The sequence below is a fragment of the Tasmannia lanceolata genome, unplaced genomic scaffold (genome assembly GCF_043159265.1).
Source record: "Tasmannia lanceolata isolate RefF3 unplaced genomic scaffold, GAP_Taslan_0.1 ptg000024l, whole genome shotgun sequence".
Lineage (NCBI taxonomy): Eukaryota > Viridiplantae > Streptophyta > Magnoliopsida > Canellales > Winteraceae > Tasmannia > Tasmannia lanceolata.
In genome coordinates, this window is record NW_027518701.1 from 14100203 (window position 1) to 14110512 (window position 10310).

Sequence of the window (10310 nt, forward strand, 5' to 3'; positions counted from 1 at the left end):
AAGCTCGGCTCGGCTCGGCTCGTTTACACCCCTAGGTGTGCGTGATGGAGATGAGGAAGAAAATGAGGGTTATGGAGGCTCGGATTTCGGTGAGTGGCTGGACGGAGAGGAAGAAGAGGATGGTCGGTGGATTATTGAAAATGGGTTTGGGGAAATGGCAGAGATGGCCGGTGGGGGGAGGTTGCTGAGAAGGGGGTTTGATGGTGGTGGTGGTGGAGTAGTCCTGCGAAGGCCGGCCGGAGAAGGTGGGGTGGGTAGGTTGTAGAGATGGGTTTTAATGGGGTTTTGATGGTGTAGGAGATGGGGATGGTGGCTGAGAAGGGGGTGGAGATGAATGGAGGAAGAAGATGGAGAGGTTGTGGGGGTGGAGGTGGTCGGTGATGGTAGCTAGTGGAGGCACGGCCGGTGAAGGAGCCGGAGCTTCTTTTTTTTTTCTTTCTTTTCTTCTCTGCTCTCTCGCAGCAACGAGTAAAAATGAGAATGTGAGAGCCCCTCCCCAAAACCCTAATTAAATGGCATTTTATAGATGGGGTGAGGTTTTCTTGACAAAAAAGAAATTGAATTTTCACAACCCTTTCTTTCCCAGAACAACCCTCTTTTGGGTTATTCTCACTAGCTTTTCTCTGCCCAGGGCACCCCCTGACTTGACTAATTCAACCCTTTTCTGCACTATTTTTGAAATAAACCCCATTACCCAGGTAAATTCTGTCGAATCTCGACGAAACTTCATAGGGCCCAATTACGGTGTCGAGCTATCCCAGATTTAACCCTGGAGCCTTAAGCTGCTAATTTATAGGTTATTATTATTTATTTTTTTCTTTTCTTTTCTCGAGGACTTATCCGGGTCGAGCTGCTCAGGGATTTTCCAATTTTTTGTTTTTTTATTTTTTTTTGTTTTTGTTTTTAGGGCTTCGTCAAAATGGGGTGTCTACAGGTTTTACTTCTGATAGATCAAATCAATGAATTTTTCCTTCAAATTCCAGTATGTTATAATATAGATTATCATTTTTCAAAATCCAAAATTTCACCAAAAAATTAATTTTCCTCCATTTAATAATGATTTTCTTTCATTTTTTATTCAATATGGATTTAAATCGGATTATTAAAGCAAGAGTTTGAGAACGTGGGTTTATTTAAAAACTGATATTTTTTGGGATTTCTATAAAATAAAATACTACCGTAAACTTAATTTCTAATCGCGGTTTGGCCGTTTTAATTTTCATTCTATTTTTCAAAAAATAACCCTAAAAGGGGTTATTTCTTGATGAACGAAACCAAAAGTATATCAAACCATTTCTAAAATTTGTTAAATTGTTTTTCCAAACCAATTTTTTGATTTCCAGACCACCCAAAAATTTTTGGATATTTTTGAATTTTTTTAATCCGGTTTTAAATTGTTTTAAATTTCGGTCATTTTTAATAAATATTAAAAGGTTTTAAAAATTGATGAAACTTTCCAGAATTAATGTTCAATAATAACTTGAATTTCTCATGAAATTTTGGTTTTTTGAAAAAAGGTTTTTTTATTTGTTTTCTAATCGCTTCTTCGTTTTATGTGTCGTAATTCTTTTTTATATTAAATTGATGAAATTTTGAATTTTTTTCCTACAAACCAGTATTTTAGGCCATTAGAAGGTTAGTGAAATTTTTTTAAAATATTTTACAAAGGTTTAATATGATTTCATAATTTTCTTTTAAAAAACAGGTTTTAATTATAGGAAACGAAATCCCCTTTCTATTTAAAAATTGATTTTATGGAGAAGATTTAATTTTTAAGTTTTGAAATTTTGATAGGAATTTTTATAATCCATTATATATCTACTGGAATTTTTAATTTGATTTTAGGATACCATTAGGGTTGCTTTTAAATAATTCTTTAGTTTCATCCGATTTTTGTCTGAATTTCAATTGGCATCAAATCATAATTAAAACCCATAAAAGTCATACAGTAGTCTAAGTCCATGATTATCTTTATACTGTAAGAGTTTGAGTTGATTTGAAATTGATATGATATAGGTTGCTGTGTTAATCTATAATCTGATTTGAATATTTAAAAATCAAAAATTGATATCAAATCTTAATGATAATTCATTTACATTGTTCAGTAAGCCACAATCATCCATATCTTGTTACTGAAAACTTTTCAACTGATTTGGAGTTCGATTGCCTAGGGTTACTGTGTAATCCTAGCAATATGGTCTTAATGATATTAAATCACAATTTAATAGAAAATTAATACAAAAGTCAGTAAAAATCTCAAAAAAACCTTAACTTTTCATTATAAATTCAATCTCTAACTTTTTTGAAACAGAAACCTTAGGTTTCATAGATTGCCTTTGTAAATTGGCTATGCTGTGACAATTTAACTGCCGAGATCGTAACCATAATCGTATACTAATTGCGATCGATCCAGCATAATTGGAGTGCGTAAATTATAGTATGTTATTGGCTCCGAGGTCCACTGTCCATGGAAATCCTGAGAAATATGCCAGGAAATCATTAAGTTTAACAAATCGAATTAACTTGATCCGCGTCTTAGGAGCCGTTGAATTACGGTCTCATATCGTAGGAACCTTTAGGGCCCCTTAGGAATACTTACGTCACGTTGTGTCCTAAGTTTTAGGGAGTCATAGAGTTAGGGGTCTAGCCTCATCACGGCCGTTTACTATGGATGGCAACCGTGCCATAGATCTAGTTATACTAGTCACCCAATTTTTCCCTAGGATAAACCTAGTTACCGAGGATCTAGCTTAACCTGCATTAGTCTAAGGGACGTCTTGCACTTAGATAGGACCATATAGCATCTTAGACGAAGTCCTAGGATAATAAAATCTTCAACTTGAACTAAACAATTTCTCTTAAACTATTAAAACAGTAAATCCAGTCTAGATCGGTGTCCTAGATGAGTTAGGCATAAGTAACTTAGTTCAGGTGCACCGAACTACGATCGACTCTGATTCCAGTGAGGTTGGGATACGTAGGCAACTTGGATACTTGAGTGGCATACCAAGCCCGAGTCGGCTCCACACATAAGTGGTAGGATTTTGTACATTAATCCTTAAATTAAAAATAATTAAATCACTTAGGACTTTTCATGAAATTAGAATTTTATGAGAACTTTCACTTAGATTTAATTCAAACAAATTAAGAAAATCAAGATACATATTTAGGAATTACACTGAAATTAGATCTTAGGATGCATGTCATGTAGTTCGCACATTAATATAGAGTTAAATGAGCCATTTAAAAGAAATTCAAAAGAGTTAACTTTTGGAATTGAAGACCGATTATCGGGCAGGAATGGTGCATGTGGTGGTAACTCCCCATACCTTCCATTCTCGTAACCAGGTAACGAGTCTAGATTTCTGGTCAATTATGGGTCCTAGATCCCTCATCTAGGTGGCAACTCTGTCACTCTCTTTTGCGTGGAATTCGGATTGCCTTAGTCATCCCAAGTTCACGGAAAAGATGAATTAAATCACACCTTGCTAGCTCGGCGGCTTACCCCTGCCCTTATGGGTACTAGGTTGCACGTTTGTTTGTACCCTACGGCTTGGTTGCTGCCTGCGTGGAGGGTAATTAAAATCAATAATAAAAAGCACACGCCATTCGCGTGGGCACGAGAGACCAAGAGAGAACGTGGCGGCTCGCGCCTCACCCCTCTCGCGGGATCGGGTCCCACAGTTTGGCGACTCTCCTGGGGACCACCTAACTTCATTAAAACTTCAAAGGATAACTCATTTGAATTTAATTTAAATGGCTCATAAAACACTCTATCTTATATCTTATACTTGTTAGATTAGTTGTATGTTTTATTTTCTCATCACATTTTACTCAAATTTAATCTAACAAAACCTGAAGGCATCATAGATTGCGCAAACTTATTGCACACACTTACATCACTTGCATCTAAATCCTTGCATCTCACATGCACATACGTCCTATTTTAGGAACCTGGAGTGTTATCTAGCATGATTGACTGGGATTTCATCACTTGGTACCTCTGTGCTAGAGAAGAATTTCACTCTTAGCCTAGTACCTTTATGGTGCGTAAACGGATCTCTTGTTCAAGTACTGATACGCCGGACATTGGTACAGTGTATTGAGTACGGATTCACACTAAGGGAACTCTTGGCCTTACCCCAAGATTAACCCATACATGCATATAATATACGAACACACGTGCACCATGTGTGTAAGCCTAGTTTAGGATATCCTACCCATTTTTGTCTAGATTAGGTAGTAGTCCATCTTCCAATGGCTACGATCGATCCTTAGGTACACAAACAAAGTCAAGAGTCGAGATTCTTTCTCCACTCCGCTAGATAAGGATTAGGATTGATGCCTTCAGGTAGCACTTGTTAAAATGTAAGAAGATTAAAAAGCTTTTCCTTTGGGATTAGGATATAAATTCCATCATTCCAAAGATTTCATAGGATAGCTTCTTCTTGATCTATCTCTCAGATATATCTTGCACGATCTTGCTAAATCATATGATTATGATATCCTGATTTCTCTCTCTCAATGGCCTAGTCATGCTTGTGTCATTATAGGTCGTGTGACCTATCGCTTAGGCTTTCCCTAGGGCAGTTCATACATCTGGGATGTAGTTTACATATTCAGATTGTTTAGCCTAGATCGTTTTTCTCTTAAGATCATTGCATTAAGGTCAATTCCTTCTGACTCTTGGGGGAACCTTTTTCAAGATCATCTTCTAAATTCCTTCAGAGTTCATTCCGATAATCCTTAAACCAGAGGCATCCCCATGTGCTATGATGTCATCATTGTTATGTTTATTTTTTTTGAGGAACCATCCTTTTATCTCCCATTCCTTAACTAGTCGTATCATAATTATCATATCAATCATAGAAAAGAAAAATTCCCTGAATGTCAAGCTTACATCTCGTGTTTATTATTTCTATGTCAGGATTGGTCATCACTGAGAATCTTGGAAAATTTCTTGGGTTTGAACTTATTCTGGATTAAGTGAGAAAATTTAACTCCCCATTTGTGTTGAAAGTCTCTCTATCCACTTTTTTTTACTAATGGCAGATTCTATGGAAAATTTCCAACTCTTTCATGTCACAGAAACCCTGGCTCTGCTTGTCCAGCAGATGAAAGAACTTAAGGAAGAGAATCAATACATTAAGGCTCAGCTGGATGAGAAACTTGGCCCAGCCATTATTGCTTTTAAGGACAAAAATCATAGCCTTTATGATGCATTGAAATCGTCTCAAAATGATGCGTTCATAAAGATGGAGAAATTCTTCATGAACCTCTCTCTGCAGACAGCCATGGTAGTTGGCGAAGTCCGTCAAGTGAAGAATCAGATACATTATATGTCCACCCATTGTTGTCAATGTCAAAGTTCTGAGCACTTCATCAACATGGATATTATGACTGAAGATGTCACTGCCCAAGGCAGTATTGTCAAAAATTGCGAAAAATCTCTCGAGACTCTAGTCTGTAAGGAAGAGAACCCAGCTTCAAAACAGAGAAGAAAATTCATTGATTTGCCTATCCCACGATCTGGTATCTTGAAAGGGTTTAAGGAAAGGGAAAAGGGGATTAACTGGTCACATGAGCCTATGATAATCGAATATAATCAACCAAGACCTACACCTCAGCAAAAGCCCGATAGGCAATTCGACCCCCTCCCGCTTCCACCATCTGTTATATTGCAACAAGGGTTGGCTTCAGGCGATATCTATTTACCTCGCATTAGGGATCCTCCTAATCCACTCCCCAGGACATGGAAGGCAGATGAACACTGCGACTTTCACCGAAGATCAGGGCACACCATCGATCAGTGTATAACTTTGAGACATGTGATCCAAAAATTGATTGATGAGCGCAAGCTATCATTCCAGCAAACGCCAAATGTTGTGTCGAACCATGCCGCATCATCGCCAGATAAGGGTTAGACACATCGAAGTTTGAGAAGCTCAGGTTTAACTGCAGTAGAACAGTAAGAATCCAAAATTGAAAGTATCAGCCATGATAATGATTCAGAACGAACCAGCCTTCGCCGAGCCTTCAACACCGACAGTCGCAACTGTTAGTCTTAGTCCATCTGCTATTTTTATTGAGTCTAGTCATCTAGTTTTGTCTTCTGAAGTTTGAATAAATTTTTATTTCGGTCATGTCAGTTAAGTCACTGTCAGTGCCTTGTCCAAGCGAGTCCTTTTCTGATAATGTAAATCTTGAGCTTGTTCAGGATGAGTCCAATAATGATATAATTTCTTTCCATTCAATAAAGCTTGCTTCTTCATACATTCTAGTGTGTTTGCTTATAAATTTCATAACAATAAAAATAAGACTCCCGTCTCGAATGAGGAAAGAAATGCCGACGAAACTCCCCTTAGTTTGTAGCATATGCGCAAATAAGAGGAGCGTCGAGCTTGGCCTCTTAAAGATAAAACTGAAGTGATAAACATTGTCATTGAAACTTTGATTCAGTGAATGCCGATTAAAAGTACATTACCCTCTGAAGAGTGTGGAGAATTGATAAACTTATTTCAAGAATAAGAAGATTGTCTAGAAACGCTACAACCGATACTAGGGGCAAGACATAGATAGAAAGCTCAAGAGAATGAAGAAAGTGAGAGACATATGCTATACAAGGGGCATAGAGTGGAAACAACTTTCATATTTCCAATCAATGACCTTGGTTCTCAAATTCATAACATGAAGCTAACAAATTCAAGATAAGAAGTTCAAGAGCAAGCATTGAAAAGTGATCATCAAGTATCAAGAGTTACAAATCCATAGATGGAGCATGTCAAAGAACAAGTTTCGCTCTATGAAAGTCGAAAGCACATATTAGAATCTTGAAAGAAGAAGATCCATTATCTCCTACCTGAAAATGCCGTCAAACTCCGAAAAAAAAAGAAATAATAATAAAGAGAACTCATCAACCTAGATCAATTCCAAACCTGAACATGGGAAGGCCTCCTCTGGCCGAACATATCCCAGAATCATAACCCAATGTCAAAACAAATACCGGTTTGCAAACCCTTTGAGCCTGAATGAAATTTTCTTGAAAACCCATCAAACTAGGGGCATCCGTCCCGAACTACGTGAGACCTGATCCCTACACTGGAGTACGTAGGCAGCTCAGTTAAATCGAGTTCGGTCGATTCAAAAGAAAAGAAAAGAAATTCAATCGTTCAAGAAAAAAAAGATGGACAAGTTCCAAAAGAAGAGAAGGCAATCAATCCAGAAAGAAAGAAAAAAAGAAAAATTAATTAACCTTCAAACAATTTATCTTCAAACTAGGGGCATTCACCCTGAACTACGCACGACCTGATTCCTATCCTGGGATACGTAGGCAACATGTTCACAGGTTCGATCGAAATCTTTGTTAGTTTGAAGATCTGCTAGACTGAAAACCTGAAAAGGCGGTCTAGGCAAAATTTAAGATCATTCCCCTACTAAGTTGAAAACCCGAAAGGGCGGCTTAGGCAAAAGCTAAGGAGATAGCCTGCTAGATTGAAAACCTAGAAAGGCGGTTCCGGCAAAAGTTAAGGCTAGCACGGTCTGCCAAGTTAAAAACCCTGAAGAGATGACTTGGTCACGGTAAGAGAATCATTATAAGAAGGCTACAGCCGGTGTCAAGACTGAAGATCAAAAAGAAGTTCAAGCGAGTTCAAGTGTCATCCTAGAAATTGGGAGCATTGAAACCAAGCAATCCTAGGAATGGTAACCAAATCCTTGAGGCATTACTGTTTTAAGGAAGAAGTCCAGTGTTTATTAATTGAGAAACTACTCTTTGAAAAGATAGACTTACCAAACAAAATGTTAACTAAGTTAGAAGCATCACTGTGTCTGTCAGTGTAGTTAGTCAATCTTTGTCATTCTAAGTTCACTCTTTCGGAATTTCTCAATCCTTTGAATAGTGTCATTTACCCAAATTTCCTCTTTAAGAAGAGTCAGCCGTCGTCCTTGTGTCCAAATGATGCAACTGTCTCGGTGAAATAGGTCCGGTGTCATCAGCTCCCTGCGATTGTACCTGCGCCAAGTTAATCATAAAGAAAAGATCTCGAGAATCTAGTCAAAGAGCTTCGTTTTAAAGAAGATCAGCTTAGAAGCATTCCGAAGTAGAAACATTGGGAAGTGGAGTTTCCATAAGAGGACCATGCCCCAGAAAGGCACCTGAGGCATGGAGGATTTCATATGTGATGATGATTGGGCCAGTTTCTCAGAAAGATGAACCCTTAAAAATTTTAATTTCCTTCCTGGTAGTTGAATATTATCCTGCCTAAGAAGTGTTTATCTAAACACATGTCAAAGGAAAAATCTCATTTCCTAATTTTCAGTATCCAAGAGAGCCGTTGTTCTAGATTACCAATACCAGGTAGTTAGGTCAAGGTTTCAGTTATCAAAATCCCCAGAAGAAAAGACAGACAATCTCTTTGCGAAAAAAAAATCATATTGAAGCTTCCTGATAGCGTTCCTAAACCATTATCGTTAATCATGTTGCATAGTTCATAAGGTTTGTCGTCTCGTCATTCGTCAAAGTCTTAGTTTCCCATATCTTCATCGGGCACGATTTCTATTGTCCCCGATTTCATCCTATACCAATTTCAAGCGTCTAAAATTCATCAAATTCGAGTTTACCTCAAATTCAAGTTTATGAAAAATCTACAAATTCTTCATTGTCGAATTCATTAATTCATCTCAACCGAAGTTGTCTCATCTCTTTTGAACCCGTACAACTACGGTGTCTCATTCTCTTTGAGTCCATATGACTATGAACTCTTATCCTTTTAGGCCTGTATGACTACATTGTCCTATTCCCTTTGAGGCTGTATAACTACAGTGTCTCATTCCCTTCAGGGTCCGTATAATTACGGCGTCATGTTCCTTCCGAGTCCGTACAATTACGGTCTCATTTCTTTGGAATCCGTATAAATACGGTATTTCATTCTCTCTAAGTCCATTCGAAAATGGTCTCTTATTCTCTTTGAGCATCATATAAATACGATGTCTCATTTCCTTGGAATTCGTATAAATACGGTGTTTCATTTTCTCTGAGTCCATTCGAAAATGGTCTCTTATTCTCTTTGAGCATCATACAAATATGATGTCTCATTTCCTTGGAATCCGTATAAATACGGTATTTCATTTTATCTGAGTCCATTCGAAAATGGTCTCTTATTCTCTTTGAGCATCATACAAATATGATGTCTCATTTCCTTGGAATCCGTATAAATATGGTGTTTCATCTTCTCTGAGTCCATTCGAAAATGGTCTCTTCTTCCCTTTGAGCATCATTCAAATATGATGTCTCATTTCCTTAGAGTCCTTATAAATACGGTATTTCATTCATTCTGAGTCCATTTGTGAATGGTCTCATGTTCTCCTTGAGCCCGTTTGTGAACGGTGTCTCATTTTCTGAGTCCATTTGTGAATGGTCTCATGTCCTCCTTGAGCCCGTTTGTAAACGGTCTCATTTTTCGAGTCCATTTGTTAATGGCCTCATATCTTCTTTGAGCCCGTTTGTGAACGGTATCTCATTTTCTGAGTCCATTTGTGAATGGTCTCATGTTCTCCTTGAGCCCGTTTGTGAAAGGTGTCTCATTTTCTGAGTCCATTTGTGAATGGTCTCATATCCTCCTTGAGCCCAATTGTGAATGGTGTCTCATTTTCCGAGTCCATTTGGGAATGCCTCTTATCTTCTTTGAGCCCGTTTGTGAACAGTGTCTCATTTTTCGAGTCCATTTGTGAATGATCTCTTATCCTCTTTGAGCCCGTTTGTGAATGGTGTCTCATTTTCTGAGTCCATTTGTGAATGGTCTCATGTCCTCCTTGAGCCCATTTGTGAACGGTGTCTCATTTTCTGAGTCCATTTGTGAATGGTCTCTTATCCTCTTTGAGGCCGTTTGTGAACGGTGTCTCATTTTTCGAGTCCATTTGTGAATGGCCTCATATCCTCTTTGAGCCCGTTTGTGAACGGTATCTCATTTTCTGAGTCCATTTGTGAATGGTCTCATGTTCTCCTTGAGCCCGTTTGTGAACGGTGTCTCATTTTCTGAGTCCATTTGTGAATGGTCTCATGTCCTCCTTGAGTCCGTTTATGAACTGTCTCATTTTTCGAGTCCATTTGTGAATGGCCTCATATCCTCTTTGAGCCCGTTTGTGAACGGTATCTCATTTTCTGAGTCCATTTGTGAATGGTCTCATGTTCTCCTTGAGCCCGTTTGTGAAAGGTGTCTCATTTTCTGAGTCCATTTCTGAATGGTCTCATATCCTCCTTGAGCCCGTTTGTGAACGGTGTCTCATTTTTAAAGTCCATTTGTGAATGGTCT